Genomic DNA, 18,003 nt, shown 5'->3' with positions numbered 1-18,003 from the left:
AATTTTGTAACTCTCTGCCACTCATAGTTACCCTGATAGACTTCTGCAAAAGTTTTGGGGCAATATAAATATAAAAAGATATAGATGTAGTACAGATATAGGCATGATAAGGACCGGGAAAACCTTGGGTAACTATATTAGAGAAACTCTAAATACAAAATGGAATGATGGTTTTAAATAAGGCTGGATATAATAATTAATCCCAGATGGTTCCTTTGTAGTCAGGATTTCTCCCAAACAGTCACAGTTTTTTGTTTGAATGTCAAAATAGAAACTAATTAGACTCCTGCGCTGTTTCCTTATTCTCACAGTTTCATTGGTGCCTTGCTGGGTAGTTTTATAACATGTTCATTGAGCCAAAATGATTATGTTTTCTATGATGCACTCTTCATAGGCAGAGAACATGTTCTCAGAACTAATCTCTGCAGTCTCACTCTACAATCTCAGAATCCAAGGTTTATCTTTCCTTTTGGGTTTCTGCCTTTGCTTTTTTTTCTCTTTCTATGTATGTTCCATCTACTAAGGATGCTCACTGCCCCAGGGGAATAGGCCCTCTAAATCTCAGGATGTCATCCTCATTTGCTATAGGAAATCTGGCTCATTACCAAACAGGGAAATCTGATTCCCATGGAGAATAGTCAGGCAGATCAGGAAAAGTTATCTTAAAGCAAATTCTGTTCGTCATGGAAAACCAGGGACAATCAAACCAAAGAGAACTTACAGCTGATGGCCACAGAGGGCATTGTCTCTAGTTCTTTCCAAGAGATATCAGCTGTTCCTTGATATCTCTTATAGAAAACTTGTTAGACTAAGTAAACTTGTTTCCAGTTCTGTCCTACTAACAAGTTTTGCCTATTAAATTACTTAATTGGTTGCAGTCATCAATGAGGAAAACAGACACACCCAGTCTTTTCCTATAAACTATTCCCACAATCTGCATTTATTTGTTTTTGGAATCCAAGTTTCCTTTTAAAAATCTTCAAAATATTTCCATTTTAAGTAGATGAATTAATGAACACAGTCTGTTCTTCCTTACTCGGAGAAAACTAAGTTTATGATTCATTGCTTTTTCATCAGTTGGCACTTGATTCAGAAGAGCATAGAGTAGGCCATATCTTCCAAGATGTGGATGGTGGACTTCTCAAAGTCCATGTGATAGTTACAAGGCATTTTGTATCTAGTCAGATCTGTTTATTTGTATTTAGGCTCAAAGAAATGATATTTTTATTTACTCTTTGGGTTAATAAACATTACTATTTCTTCCTTTACCCTAGATCACCACAATCATTTTATATGTTTTTATTTTAAATTAGTAATTTAATAAATCATAATCCATTTTGCAATGGATTAATATGTGCAATGCATTCTTGACCAGTGAATCACACTAAACCTAAATTTTCATATGGAATAAAGATTACTCATTATGTGTAACTACCAACTTTTTAGGAGAAAATTGAGATTACTTTTAAGATCATGGGAAACACAACCTCCCCTTCATTTTACATGAAATAACTAGTCGAGGGGCCTCCCTGGTAGTGCAAGGGGTTGAGCGCAGTGCTGTGAAGCTGTCTGCAGCCACTGCTGTGCCAGTTCGATCCCCGGGCCAGGAGCTACCCACATGGCACAGCAGACCTCTCCTGACTTGCTCGCTGCTCCCCCAGCAGTGTACTTTGGTCTTTCTGCCTGTTCGGTCGGTTCCCCACTCTGTCTCTGGTGAATCCTCTCACCTCCCACACCTCTGGCCTGTACCCCAGTTCTTGTAATCATAAATAAATAAATCTTCAAAAAAAATAAAAATAACTAGTCAAAAAATCAAAATATCTTTCCCCTTTTGATTATCTGTATAATTGTTAAATTCTCCAATTTTCTCTTTAGTGCATATAAAACCCAAACCTTCACTTTTGAAAACTTCACATACTGATCTAAAAAGACCTTATTTCTGTTTTTGTTGTTGTTGTTGTTGTTAAATGTATGCTTTCTTTGTTTTTAAATTTTTTTTTAAAAAATGTATTGAGGTACTATTGGTTTATAACACTGTATGTGATTCAGAGGTAGGACCACACCTATTCAGATGTGTTACCATACCACACCCATGATCAAGGCAGCCTTCTTATTTCTGTTTTTAATAACCCCATAACTTATATTTTTCCCAGAAGACATTCACTTTTATTTTTTTCCATAGCACTAAGTTTTATTAGGGATTTCATTAAGGTTAAATCTCTAGTAATGAGGGAGTTAGTCAGGGGTCACAAAGCCCACGAAGTCTCCTCAAATCTCATAGTGAACCACTGGCTCAGGTTCTTTGGTGGGATCGCTGCCTCGTTCCAGGTAGAGATTATTGTAAGGATACTGCTTTGGCCCCACAGGCTGGTAGGAGGGTTAAGTGTCACCCAACCAAAACATTAACAGCATGAAGGCCACGAAGCCAAAAAGGTGTTTACACATGACATTCCAAGAAAGAGGCGTGGGGGACGTGTCCACACGGTTCCTGATATACATGTCTAGGTCCCAAAGCATCTGACGCAAAAAGGCAGATAATTGTCACCAATTGTTCTTTCGGCTCACCCCAGTTCAACCTCAATTCTGGATGGTCCCAGTCATACCACGGATCCCTCTCCTGCTGTGAGCGATCAGGGAACTTCGGGGAGTTGCCATACCCCAAACCGTCGTCCGGGTAGGGCTCGTAGTCTTCCACTCGCATATTATACTTCTTGGCGGCGCGGCCGGTTCTTCAGGGGTCCTGGGGTAGGGCCCTGGGAGCATGTCCTTGGTAATGTGGGAGGCTGTCCGTGCTCCCAGCGGCGCCACGTTCCGGACCGCCCTTTGCAGCCATTGGACTCCCAAGACCCCCGCCCTGGCCACCACCATCTTCCAAGACATTCACTTTTATAGTTAATTTGAAGCAAATGATCAATATGTAAACATTGAACAACCAGCAATGCTGTCATCAGCTTGAAATTCTCTTATTATTGTCAAGGTGATATTAATTTGGCATTCAGGGATTAGCAAATGCCTGAGTAGCATAATTGCATCTAAATTATAATATGTATGCTAAGTTAAATTATAATAATATTTCATTAAAAGTCATATTTATTAGCATAGCACAATTCTTTTGATTTCAAACTTTGCGTCTATAAACTCATATAGATTTACATGACCCTATTAGTATATTTAATCTGGAACTGATTTCCTAATAAACACATTTTTTAGCAGTTAGAAACACTAAGACATTGGTATTAGAAGCAGAAGAAATTCGGCAGGCCATTTTATTTAGTTTTATATTATTTAAGACTGCTAATGCTATAAGACAGAAAGTAAATATGAGGGCCTCCCTGGTGCCACAAGGGGTTGAGCACCACACTTCGAGGCCATCCGCAGCCTCAGCAGCACAAGTTCCATCCCTGGTCAGCCAGGGAGCTACCCACAGGACGCAGAAGACCTCTCCTGTCTCGCCCGCTGCTCCCCTCAGCAGTGTATTTCAATCAGTCTGCCTGTTCTGTTCCCCACTCTGTCTCTGGTGAGTCCTCGCACCCCCCACATCTCTGGCCTGTACCCCAGCTCTTGTATGCATAAATAAACAAATCTTTAAAAAAAAAGTAAATATGAACTAGATATTATTAAGGCTTTATATCATTTGTCATTCTTAACATAAACATTTAGAACAAGTTATTTCATACATTCTTTCCTTTCATTCATTCAACAAAATGATATTGAACATCTACTGTATCCTAGATAATCTGGTAGGTGCTGATGAGAAAATTCAGGTCTTGCTCAGAATCTGTTGAAATAAGAGATAATTTTTATTGAATTTCTAATGTGAAGTTACCTTTACAGTTTTGATATTCCATGAATCTAAGATACATTCATTTATATTATGGAACCTGTAATCCTAGTGGAAAGTCAGGGGGATGAACTTTTCTTGCCTGTGTCACTGAGCATGAGGGAAGGGAACTGGGGTAGGGGACATGGTGGCAATCCTAGTGGGAGATTATGCAGCTGCTCTTGGATCACTAAATTAAAACAATTTTATTACAAAAATATTTGTATAGAGAAAATTGTGTGCCTGAGATTTTTATAAGTGCTTTACAGATATTTACTCCTTTGTTGATCTAAATTAATGACTCATGATTGGAAGTACTTATATAATGGACTTATACTGACATCCTGAACAGAGGGTATGTAAGAGACTGGATATGAACTGTGAACATAATGAAAACCTAGAAATAGACTGTGGTAGGTTATTTTTCATGTCCAGAGCTAGTATATATATATATATATATATATATATTTGTCAGCTAGGTAAAGTTTGTCTACATATTATTCTGCCCTTAGATACCAACTAGGTCCTAAGGTTGTTTTGGTTTCCTGACTGGGTTTAACTACCTGTGATGTTCAAGTGTATGCTTGCACTGATACCAGTATTGGGTGCCAGGAATTGTGGTAAGCTATTTAGGGAAATGCTCTTGGGAAATGCCTGGTAGGAATGGGCTTATTTTTGTCAGGGGGTGAGGGTGAGATAGTTGTGTGAGTGTGTGAGGGATGCTATGAACTATATATTCAGTGACAGGAAAGCAAAGTTTGAATTGGCTCATCTTTTAGTGACTGAAGGAAAGTTGTACCTGCCTGGGAAATACAAAGTGACTTTAGTAAAACACCTCTGAAGTCCTGTTTTGTGGTCCTTCCTCCTCTTGCTAAAAAATGTCTCCTCTGAGGTCTTGATGGGATGAAATGAGGAGTGAAGGAGATGCCTTGAGGCCAATGAAATTAAGAAATTCATATTTCTGAAGAGAATTCATGTGCTACCCCTCTCTCATTTCTTGGGTTTCCTAGTAATGGAGGGGAGATATAAATCTTAAGCGTAGTTATGACTCTGACAGAGTAACTCATGAATGTGGTGAGTACTATTCTTGGTAGAATAGATATGTTAGGGGACTAAGGAGAGTAGTGGTAGATTATTTGACTAGATTTTAATGCAGCACTCTTTTTATACATAATATACAAAAATATATACATATTATGTGTCTATATTATATCCAATTTTTACAGGAGGAGTTACGCTGTAGATAGTGTAAGTATGCTGTGGAGAAAGAGTAATACCTTTCAAAACTCAAGAAAAATTCTTAAAGAAGAGGGATTTTTTTAGACCATGTAATATCTAAACACTGCCAGGGGTCTAGGCACCCAGCATGTAACCCTGAAGATAGAGCTTTGCCCTACCGATCTTAGGAACAGTGACCCCTGAGACCTTAGGTTGCCCACTGTAGGACTTCTTGGGGGTGGAGTATTACTTCCTTTGGGGCTTGTCTTCTGATCACTTCAACTCCTCTGATCCTTTCTACTGTAGATGGTTTAATGCTTCACCAGGTCTGGGCTAAGTTAGATGTGGAACTGAAGTGTGCTGCGTGTCCTGCAGGATGCATTATGAGCATCTGCATGAATAAAGAAATAACTGACAACTTCTTCGCAAATTGGTTTTACTGCATATACATATAAACTTAGGTACTGAATAATAAATTTAAAGTGTTCATTTCGAATAAACTTAAATATTCAGTATTCAATAAATATTTAAAATGAATATAGTAGTGTTTATTATGTGTCTAATATGCTACCAGAACACTGAAAAAAAAAAAACTATAGAGAATTTTTTAGAACTCCAAAGAGATTAAAAATGGATCACTAAATTAAAACGATTTTATTACAAAAATACTTATATAGAGAAAATTGTGTGCCTGAGATTTTTGTAAGTGCTTTACAGATATTTACTCCTTTGTTGATCTAAATTAATGACTCATGATTGGAAGTACTTGTATAATGGACTTATACTGACATCCTGAACAGAGGGTATGTAAGAGATTGGATATGAACTGTGAACATAATGAAAACCTAGAAATAGACTGTGGTAGGTTATTTTTCATGTCCAGAGCTAGTATATATATATATATATATATTTGTATATATATATATATATATATTTGTATATATATATATATATATATATATATATATTTGTCAGCTAGGTAAAGTTTGTCTACATGTTATTCTGCCCTCAGATACCAACTAGGTCCTAAGGTTGTTTTGGTCTCCTGACTAGGTTTTACTACCTGTGATGTTCAAGTGTATGCTTGCACTGATACCAGTATTGGGTGCCAGGAATTGTAGTAAGGTATTTAGGGAGACATTTAGTGAGTTTTGGGAGGATGTCCAGTGACTTTTTTGTCTTTAAAGTTTCTGCCTTTCATCAATGGTAGATGTAGTGAATTTAACCAGTTAGCGTAATTAGGGTTATACTATCTGGAAGCACCTCTCACCTTTCATGAGAAAACATAAGGCCATGGGTGAATTGTATTGAGGAATTGGACTTCAGGAACTTCTGTTTACAAAACCCACATGATAGCTTAAAACATTCAAATTGAAGTTACAGTCCCTATGTAACTCTTCACTAGAATAGTCCTTCCTTTAGTGGAGGCGCCAACCTAATCCTGCCCAAAATTAGTGTCATTCCTAGAATAGCTAACCACCACTGCAAAATTTTTCTCAAGTAAACCTAGTTAAGAATAGTGTATTATTTCTAGAGCTCTGACACAAGAAGCTCAACACCCTGTTGGAGTCAGATAAGAGGAAGTTTTTTCAAGAGCTTTGACCAAGTGACATTGAGGACAATGGAGCATGAGAAAGACTCAGGTTGAGGGAAAATCTAATAAGACTCCCTACATCATCTGAAGATGGCCTCAAGCGAGACCACAAGAGACTGAAAGTGTCTGTGAGCATATCTAGATGCTGATTTCACTACCTGTCAACCTTGGGCAGCACAGAGACTTCATAAACTCTACCCAACATTCAAATTAAATTTTCAGTCTGACTATATTGCAGTCCTTAAAGTTAGTTAGTACTCTGTTCCTTCTCCCACTTTTTCCATTACAGTTTATTGGAAAGCTGAATTTCTATCTTGCCTTTTTAAACCAGAAAGCACATGTTCTTCTTAAGAGGTTCAATTTAAGAGCTTATTTTTAACCCCCAAATTTACTATCACCTTGTCATTGATAGAATATTCAATCCTCCTAAGGACTTTGAGAGACTAATTATCATCCCATTTTCCTTAAGGAGAAAAAGAGGATCAAATGGGTACCTCTTCGTGGTTCATGTTTAGTAAACAGACCTGGAACTTGATCCCAAGTTTATGAACTTTCTTGTGTGATATTCCCATTGATGTATACCATATCTGCTCTCCTTCTTAAGTGTTCAAGGTCTGGGTTCACACCTGATCCTGCTTATTTATTTACTGTAGTTAAGCCAGGAAAAATGCCCTGGCCTACAAATGGGTCTCTACCCACAGCAAAATGTGTGCAGCAAATGCTTTAATTTTCCCTAATGCCACATAGAATCATTTCTCTAATACTTCTATGATTCCCTGCAGTGCATAATAATACCACAATATTTTTTTGGTCTAAAGCACTGTTGTTTCGGCATGACTGCATTTGTCTAACATAGATGATTAGAATCCACACTCTGCCTTGTGCTTTCTTCTCTGGCCCAAATTATTCTTTCCAAGTTAGAATGTTTTTTCTTCTCTGCATCCATTAAAAATCATCGGCAATGTGGCTACCCTCCAGAAACACTTCTGTAATGCCAACCGCAGGACTTGGCATCTAAAAATAAGAGTTGAAAATGAGATTTAAGTTAATGCCCAGAAAGAAATCTTTCCATGTGTCATAGTAAAAATTGGTAAAACCTATTCTAGGGAAAAGGGTGAAATACATGAAACTCTTAGTGCTGCTTCTTACTCAAATCTTGGCAGAGTAATTAGTGAGAGCTTGTCCTTTTTAATCTGACTCTCTCCTATTAGCCACTTTTCATTCTTTGACTTAAAGTTATGTAAGTTCAGAGGTTCTCAGTCTATTCAGAGCCCACAGCTGAGCAGGCTTCCTGGGAAGAAGTTCCTCACTAATGATTCCCAAGCTCTGAAAGTTTATGGTTTCATTTAGCTATCACTTGTTGCTTCCTTTATGGAACTGATTAAATTCACCAAATAGTGAAACATAAAATCAAATAGTTTCGGGAAAGTGTGGGCAGTTTAAAATTTGCCTAAAATTTAGCATGGAAACTGTGAATTTAAAAAATATTAAAATTAATTAGCTGGACTCTCCCTAACCTTTCATTCGCCTAAAACTCCCATCCAAATCATTTTGTAAGAGTTATATGCAAAATTAAATCATTCTTATTTGCCTTTTATGTCTTTACTCAGTTTTTCCCTATATATTTCATCTTACTTTTGATTTTCAAGTACACAGTCTAGTGACAAAGGTCTATACTCCGTGCAAAGTTACTCCAGGGGCCTCCCCTGGTGGCGCAGCAGTTGAGCCCTGGGCTGCGAAGCCCCGCAGCCTCTGTAGTGCTGGTTCGATCCCCGGCTGTCAGCGAGGGTCCCACATGGTGCTGCAGACCTCTCCTGCTCCACCCGCTGCTCCCCTCAGCAGTGTACTTCATCACTCTGCCTGTTCTGTTCCATGCTCTGGCTCTGGTGAATTTCTCACCCTCCCGTGTTTCTGACTGTATCCAGTGCTTGTATAAATTAATTAATTAATTAATTAAAAAAAAAACCAACAACAGTTACTCCAGTGCTCCAGTGTTATTGTCTTTTCCTTCTTCCTCCCCCCCGCTTCCTTTTCTTTCATACAAACTATGATAGAAATTCTTATTGGAAGCTTAGGGCTTAGTCATTGTTACCTTTTCTAGAAGATGTCAAAACTAAAAAGCAGATGGAATCCAAAGATGAGACAGTAAAATTGGTTAAAATGGAATCATTGCTGAATTGTGTTTTCAAATTGTATTTTCAGTTTTTATATTTGGTTTAAGAAGGGTCATGGATGTTAAATCTGAAGATTAAGAGCACAATTCTGCAACTGTTCTAGCTCCTCAATAATCCGGTAAGTCTTCCAGTACCACTTTTTATACTTTGTTCAGATTTAGATTTAGATTAAAAGATTCAGCCACACATTTAGGTTTGGAATGTATCAATCTTACTATGACTTTTTAAGGAATCCTTAGTTTCTCGTGTTCTAAAATGCTTGACTATTGTCCACTGTGGATTATGGAGGGCTAATATAAACCTGAAAGTTATTTTTCCTCAAAATAATTTTGCTCCATATTGGTCTTTTAGGGGCAGATATTTCTGATAGATCTTGTCTTGTCTACACAAATTATAGTCTCACCAAGTTTTGGATTTTAAGCTTATGTGGCAGCCCTGAGAATGGATCTGTATTTTTTCAATAAGACAGTCTTAGCTTTTGTCCCAGGTTGAACCTAGACAGACCAGCTTTCAAAATGTTGAGTTTTCTCATGCCAAGGAGATCATGCCAGGGCCCATCGAACCAAAAGCAGGATTAGCAAGTCATATACTGTAGTTTTATTTTCCCATTTTTCCAACTTTACTGTGGTATGACTGGCAAATAAAACTGTATATATTTAAATTACAGTGTTATGATTTGATATACATTGCAAGATGTATTACCACATTCAAGCTAATATTCTCATCTCTTCTCAATTTTATTTGGTTGTAGAAATACATAGGATCTATTAGGAAATTTCAAGGCTGTAATACACTATTATAAACTATAATCATGGTGATGTATATGAGGTCTCCAAACCAAATTCATCTTATAACTGAACATATAACTTTTGACCGGTGTCTCCCCATTTTCCCCACCCCAATCCGTGATAACCATCATTTTACTCTCTGTTTCTGTTGAGTTAAACTTTGTATAGATTTCACATGTAAGTGAAATCATACACTGTTTGTCTTTCTCTGTTTCCAGCAAAAAGACCTGTCTTATTTCTCTTAGCACAGTATCTTCTAGTTCATCTATGTTATTGCCAATAATAGAATTTCTTTTTAATGTTATTCCATTGTCTATGTCACTATCTATCACATTTTCTTTATCCACTTATTGTCAGACACTTAGGTTGTTTCCACTTTTTAGCTATTGTAAATAATACTGCAGTGAACATGGGAGTGCAGATTTCTCTTATAGGTATGACTTTATTACCTTTGACTATAAACTTAGAAGTAAGATAGCTGAATTATTTGTTTCTATTTTTTGTTTTGTGAGGAATCACCATATTACGGTCTATAAAGTCTGTAACAATTTACATTCCTATTAACAGTGTGAAAAATATCCCTTTCTCCACATCTTTGTCAAAACCTTCTATCTTTTGACTTTTTGATAATAGACATCCTGACAAGTGTGGGCTGATAATCTCCTTGGGTTTTGATTTGCATTTTCCTGTTGGTTAGTGACTTTGGGCACCTTGTCCATTTGTATATCTCCTTTGGAAAACATCTCAGATGCTTTGCCCATATTTAAATTGTTTTTTTGTTGTTGTTGTTTTTCTTTTTGCTAGTAAGTTGTTTTATTAGTTCCTTATCAGATTGATGGTTTGCAAATATTTTCTCACTGCATTGGTTGCATCTTCATTTTGTAAATTGCTTTTTTCTGTGCAGGTTTAAGTTTGATGTAGTCCTGCTTATTTATTTTTACCTTTGGTGTTTTTGCTTGTCGTGTCAAATCCAAAACATCATTGGTAAGACCAATGCTAAAGAAATTTTCCCCTATGCATTCTCTAGAATGTCTATGGTTTTAGATTTTATGTTAAAAATTTTAACCATTTGTGTTTGATCTTTGTATATTTGTGTATGGGTAAGGTAAGGGTCCACTTTCATTCTTTTGCACGTGGCTGTCCAGTTTCCCCAGCACCATTTATGGGGTGACAATCTGAGATGCATTCACCTATGGGCGGCATGTATGCTATGGAATGCCACTGCTGGGCCTCAAAGATGATCTATCACATAGTTTTTATTCATTTGGTAAACAGAACATGTGACTTGTCAGAAACATTTTTCTCCATTTTTTTGGCATGGGCCTTGTAAGGGAAATTTAATCCATATGTGTCTAAGATTCATTTACACTTAAATTATTAAAGATTGTTCTGAGTTTTTGATGTCTAACAAGTCTTTTGACTTTTCCAAGCAGTTCTTTAATGCTTTGCCAAGGGTGGACCTAATGTCCAATACCAGTAAATTCAGATTTTCTCCTTGTCTAAAATCCTTGCTTCTGAGGGGAAAGTTCCTTAACACTTAGCATCATCCTGCTCCTGTTCTAAGTGTGCCAGAGGAGCAAAGCTCTGGAAGGGTAAAATATGATATGGCATGAATTACACATCTGGACCCAATCTGGGCCTGTTTTCTAACTGGGCAGGAGGTACAGGATGTACTTTACTTTCATCTACCTCTGCTTCACTGGAGACATTGTGTGATGCACATGCCAGATGCTCTGAGTTCATCTGGTTGATGGAAAAGAGGAAAGTAACCTCTCTTCATTGAAAGGATACAGGACAAATAAAGAACCTGAATATTCAGAGAAGTAATATATTTCTATTCTTTCCAAGATAAGTTACGTGTCACTGGTAGATCTTTTTACCAAAAATCTTTTGTTCCCCACCTTACTAATAACCATAGTTACTTTCATCAGGGTCAAGACGAGACTTAGAGCAATGTGGTGATGCAGGGAAAGTTACCTTCAGAAGGAAACTCTCAGTATTTCCTCCTTTCTTATTCTCTTTTGGGGTTCTCCTTTAATTTCTTATGTCAGTAATCTCTGTTTGGAAATGGTCACAGGTCCTTCTGGATGTCTAGGAAAACATGAGATGAATGAAATCTTATGACATTATTACCAAGATTACCCCTTCTCCCCCAGGACTGATGACAATCTGAGGCAGGGATTATATCTCTTTCATTTCTGTGTCCCTGATATCTGCTACAGAGCCTGTCTTACAGTTGGTGCTCAAGTAACTGTTGCTTGCCAAATAAACGTAGTATCATCGCACAGGAGAGTCATGATAAATTCAAAGGATTGAGCCCCTAACTATGACATTTCAGTAGTAGACCTAATCTCAAAATTATCTTTGTCTTTCTATATTTTGCCCATATGTTTCACTCATTCCACCTCAAATCTATAGTAGAAAATACACCAAATAAAGGCAGCCAGTGGGCAATGCTTGTGAGTCTAAGTTTTTCCATAACACTCCAACCACCCCAGGGAAGTCCAAGCTGATCCCACACTCAGGACAGAGCAAGGCTCATGCTCTGTGTTTATTGGATTTGTCTTGAGTTGAGGGCCATCACTTACTTCCTGTGAAATTTTCTGGGTTGAAGTTCTTTTTTCTGTAATGGGCTAGAGTAGTCCATTTATTCAGTAGCTTTAATTATATAAATAACTTTTTCTGAAACTACTCAGACTTTTGAGATAATTAGGACTCAGGTGTTTTAGAAGAGGTTCTTAGCCAGGTGATTATTTCTATTACTACTAGTTTCTGCTATAGTTTGGGGAATTCATGTAAGTCAATTTGGCCAATTTAGCTACTCCAGTTTTTTTCTTTCTTTCTTTTTTTAATTTTAACAGTTTCCTTTTAGTCCCTTTCCTATTCTGTCATGCCCATTGTTGGTTTTTTTCCCCCAAACTAATGTTTAGAAGTTAATTGCTGCTAATAGAACTGTTATCTTTCCAATTTTTTTTGGTAGGTATTTATGGGATCTTAGGTGTTTATGTTGTACAGCCATTACTTTTCCCTTAACATATATCCCTAAGAATAGCTGTATTATAACTTATTTAACTATATTCATTTTTTTGTTCTCACTTAGATTACCTCCAATTTCAGCATTGCAAACAATACTGGAGCATATTCTTATATTTATGTCCTTCTGCATATTTCCCCAGAATGAACTCAGAAAAGTACAATTTTTTAAATCTTTCAATGCTTTCTCTCTCTCTTTCTCCTGTATGTTTCACCTATATACACACCTATATATACACCTGTATACACACACACATAATACATTGTAAACAAAATTTAAATCATATGCAAAATTAAACATAAACATTTAAAAACATATGTTCCTGTGTCATTGAATTTTCTTCGACACTATCATTAATTTTACATAATGTTTCATAACATAAATATTCTAATTGTAACCTGTACTTGAGCATGTTAGAATGTTTCCAATTTTCACTACCTTTGATTCTTTTGATTAATTAGAACTTTTTCTGGCCTTCTTCTCATGTACAAATCCCCAAAGGGTCTACTTATGCCGGGCTAACAGCATCACCTTTTGAAGACCTGGTAAATCAATCCACCTAACTGAGCTTGCCGGAGGTAAATCTGGAGCCGGACAATTTTCACTGCATAACAAGCAATGTTGGCGAGAAAAGAGCATCTATATGGCTCTATATAGTCCATTCACTTATATGTCTTAGGGTGGAATACCCTCCTCTACCCACCACTCTCCCTTTTCCCTACCGGCAAGGAAATATAGGATCTCAGACTGGGCTTTCTTTGATCAGATTTTCTCCCTTTAAAATTTTTTAAAATTAATTTTTGACTAAACACCCACCATGATCCATTAGGTACCCTCTACCCTTGCTTCCCCTGCCCCCCCAATACTGTTGGTAACCTTAATTCTGTTGTTGATGTCCATGTACTTATTTTTATTTTGTTTAGTCCATTCAGGTGCATTGTTTCCTTATATTGCACATATGTGTGAAATAATCCAATAGTTTCTTTTCTTCCTTCTGATTTATTTTGCTTTGCATAATATGCTCAGACACCCTCCATTTTGCTGCAAATGGCCAATCATCTATTGGGGGGCACTTAGGTTGTTTCCATATTTAGTTATTATAAATAATGCTGCAATAAACATTGTATACATATAACTCAGTTAAATGATTTCATATTCCTTGAATAGACACCTAGATATGGGAATACAGGATCAAATGGTAGCTCTATTTTTATTTTTTTGAGGATGATCCATACAATTTTCTGAATTGGTTGCATCAACTTACATTCCCATCAACAGCATTTGAAGGTTCCTTTTTCCTACACTCTTACCAACATTTATTGTGTCTAGTCTTTTTGATGTAAGCCATTCTCCCAGGTGTGAAATGATGCCTTATTGTGGTTTTGATTTGTACTTCTCTAATAAGAAGTGGTGATGAACATTTGTGTGTGTGTATGTGTGTGTGTGCGTGCACTTGTTGGCCATCTATATGGCTTTTTCAGAGAAGTGTTTTATAACCATTTTTAAATCGGATTGTTTGGGTTTGTTGAATATCACATTATTTTGGTGATTACTGGTAGCCTCCAAGAGTTATAAGTGAATGGGAACAGCAAACTCCTTCCCTATTCCCTAGTCACCAGTGTTAAGTAGCCTAACATGAACTATTAACAATAGGTAAGCTATGGAAACAACCCAAATGCCCCAAAATAAATGACTGGATCAAGCAGATGTGGTATATGTACAAAATAGAATACTATTCAGCAATAAAAAAAGATAAACTAATGCCATTTGCAGGAACATGGATGGAGCAAGAAGGGATTATGCTCAGTGAAAGAAGCCAGAGGAAAAAGAAAAATATCAGATGGTTTCACGTATAGGAGGAATAGATGGGAACAAAATAAGGGATCAGGAAAAAAAATAACAATAAATAGAAAACCAAAATTAACAAGCAACTAGAAATCAGAGACATTCTGCAGGGGAAGGGGAGGGAGAGGGATCAAAACAGGGGAGGGATGAGCACAAGGACTATGGTGATGGTGCACGGGTGAATTGGTGGTGGGAATTATACAGGGATGACCCTGAGAGGAGAAAGCAAACATTGTACAAAAATTAACAATGATGTAAAATCTGTATAAATGAATAAATTATTAAAAATAAAGTAGTCTACCATGATTAGCAAGTGGTCATGCAGTCAGCACTCAGCTTGATGAGGTCTTTGCACTTAAACGTGTACAGGCTGAACATCTGGTATGAAAGTCCACTTTAAGTAGGATAGAACAGTGCTATTGGAAGGAAAATAGCCTTAGAATTCAAATAGGAATAGACCTGTGTTAAGTGATAGAAGACTGGGCAAGACCAAGTGTCCAACACTGAAGGGGTAAATGTGACAAGTTTTTATACCTTATTCCTCCAAAGATGGAGGTGCCTGAATGCAATTTCTATATGACCACATATCTAGAACTCCTCATGTTTCATCAGTGAAAATTTACTTAATATCTTTAAGTGAATTACATCTTCTGGTGAATATTTGGAAACCTTATTAAAAACTGCTTGCAGTAAGTTTCTCTGGGAGAATTCCTGATTAGATCTTTTAAATGCTAATTAATTGCCTCTATGAAGTTCATGTTAGTTGACGTTTACAGGCAAATATTAAAAATTAAAAATTAAAGAAAGTATGATAAAGAGTTGAGAATCGATAGTTTCTAAGATTCTACCAATAAAGATATTTTTAGACTACTTTATGTAAATAAAGGATTAAAATGTCAATCTAAAACAATTTTGAACCTAGATTAGAAGGTTTTGTATAATTCTTTTATCTTAATAGCAAAAAAATTATGAGATTATCTCAGACATTTAGAGTTTTAATATTTTTTGAATGAAAAATAGAAATAATCCTTTTAAAGTGAAATTATATAATCAGTTCATTATTCACTATATAGTTAACAAAAGCTTTTTTGAAGTCTTAAAATGAAATATTTTTAAATATGTCAATTTTACAGATTTTAAAATTATACAACATGACACCTGTGTGAAATCATGTATTTGTATAAGGAAATGCATCTTAGTCAGAGCAGAGGAATTTTCAGCCAACTCTTTCAAGCATGACTCTTACATTTGTTTGAAATGTGGTAAATGTATTCTTATAATTGGAGATTCTTTCATTCTGTCATTACATTGAGATTTTTATATTGTCATTGAAATTTTAGATACAAAATTAATTTCTGTCATATTGTGCCAAAAAATATCAGCCACATTTTCAAGCAATCTACATTATTTACTTATACTTGGAACATTTTTTTTCTATTATAAAAAAGGTCTCCCCATTATCAGCCACACATAATTCCTGACCTCAGAGTATATGGGTATATATATATGTGATGGTTAAATATGGAAGCTAGTAACTGCTTCATTCATTTTAAACTACTCCCCCACCCCAAGTGCCTACTGTGTGTTTTGCCTTATGCTGAGCCCAGGATGGAGGTGTGTTTGCAGCCCTTATCCAACAGATGTGTTCCCCACCTCCTCCACCCACAGCTTCGTACCAAAGGGGAGATATGCATTGGTTTAACAGACCAGATGACAATCTTGTCTTCCCTGTCTGAGTTCCACTGTGAAGTCAGGGTTTATCTTGCAAATTTTATTTTCAGGGTGTGTTATGTGCATGTGGTTGGCTGCTGGGTGCCATGTCTTTGAAGTGTTTCTGTGCTCTTTACGGGACCTAATGCAGTGAGGGGCATCAGAGATAATAAATATGAGTTGATTGAGTGGTTGACTTATTGGCACCATAAAACCTTTCCTTTCTATGGAAGGAACCAGAATCCTTAGTCCTGGCCCCCACCTGCCACTGTATGGCCATGAGGAGAAGGGTGTTTCAAGACGAGCTCATACCCATTTTGCTCTCCCCACTCTCCTGCTGCCTGCCTGGCCATCAGGAGAGGGAAGCTGGTTACCTGCAAGTGGGCTACGTGCCTTTCCCATGCTTTTTGGTCTCTCAGGCTCTGGGAGGGATGCCCAGGGGAGAGATATTCTGGAACTCTGAATGCCAAGTTACTCTCCTTCCTTGACAAACTGTGCAGCATTATGCCCAGGGGTTTCCTTAGTGCTTGGGGAGCAGGAACCCAGGGTATTCAGATGAACAGCAAGGATATTTGGAGCAGTGGTGGTCACAGTGACTCCCTGAGAAAAGTTTGCATGTGATCTGTTAGAAGAAGTTTAAAAGTTGCTTCTGGTGCACAGAGATAATGTCCCCATGGGGAGTCACAGTCTTACTTCCTGGGGAAGAGGTCACTTTCCGCTTTGGTGATTTAATGTGAAGGCATTGAAATTGAAGGTGTCATCAGGACAGAGGTGTTCTGTGCCAGGGCTGTCAGTATAAGGGTGGCGTTATGAACTCTCAATGTACCCCACACCGGGGGCATCTCAGGGATGACAGAGAAGTGACTCATGCCCATCTGTGGCTGCCACCCTCTTTGAACTCTTGAAAAAAATCTGTGTGACTGAGGGTTTTTGTAGCTCAGAAACTGGAGAATGAAATATGAACCATTTCTGCTTTCTTGCCTTGTTCCCATGTAAGCCCGGAGCTGAGATGTGGGGGGACAGAGGAACAAGCTGTTTCTGGAATGCTTGTGTTGGCTGTGCAAAGGAAAATCCTGACCCCTATCAAGCTGACCCCAACCTGCTCAGTGTCAGCAAATGTCAGACCCTCTTCCAAATCAGAGTAACTCATCAAAGACAAGAGACTGCAGGCTGAATTGGCTTTTCCTGGAGGAGGAGTCAACCTTGGTTGTCTGGGGTATTGAATTTGGTGGTTTCTGAAAAGTGCACGGGCACCTGCAGATGATGCTGCGAGGATCTATCACAGCTCTATGTGCGTGTTTAACCCTGCCGCCTACGTGCTGGCTGCCCTCCTGCACAAATGACAGAGTATTATCAATAATAGGTGCTCTCTCCAAGGGTTGCTAGGGAGAGCCTGCCGTGCACTAGACTGCTGGACTTTGCTTTAAGTTCCATGTTGGTTCCATGTTGCTTTAAGTTCCATGTTGTGAAAAACTGCTGCATTCCCAAATCTCATTAGAGGGCAGAGAGGGCCTTTGTTTCTTTATGATTGTTTCTTCATCACTTTTTAAATTTGAGACTCGCACTTCAGAGCCCTTATTCACATAGCTGCTTCTCTGAGTTTGGAGGCCAGTGTCAAGGTAACTGTCCCCACTGCTTAGGTAGACCATAGCAAGAGGATCTCAGGTTTGATGTTGACTTGATTGGTCATCCCAACCCCCTCTCACCCTGCCCACATGGGCACAGTTTGAGAAAGCCTTCCTTGGCTTAGTAATGGGTAACTTTTGGGACCTGCGGATGGAGTGACCAGAAAACTCACTCACTGGTCTCCACCCTCTTCC

The 18,003-nt window shown here is 37.7% G+C and overlaps 1 pseudogene across 1 annotated transcript; it reads right to left on the bottom strand.

Moving 5' to 3' along the window:
- Positions 1–2,268: 2,268 nt before the first annotated feature.
- Positions 2,269–2,868, bottom strand: LOC311170869 (NADH dehydrogenase [ubiquinone] 1 beta subcomplex subunit 8, mitochondrial-like; annotated as a pseudogene). The gene is made up of 2 exons: positions 2,558–2,868; positions 2,269–2,517 (listed from the first exon to the last, which is right to left on the bottom strand). The product of its transcript is annotated as an NADH dehydrogenase [ubiquinone] 1 beta subcomplex subunit 8, mitochondrial-like (transcript).
- Between the last annotated feature and the right edge of the window lie 15,135 nt (positions 2,869–18,003).

This window comes from Talpa europaea (genome assembly GCF_964194135.1).
Source record: "Talpa europaea genome assembly, chromosome: 5".
Lineage (NCBI taxonomy): Eukaryota > Metazoa > Chordata > Mammalia > Eulipotyphla > Talpidae > Talpa > Talpa europaea.
The sequence above is the reverse complement of the archived record's forward strand: the minus strand, read 5'-3'. Positions and strand labels throughout refer to the sequence as shown.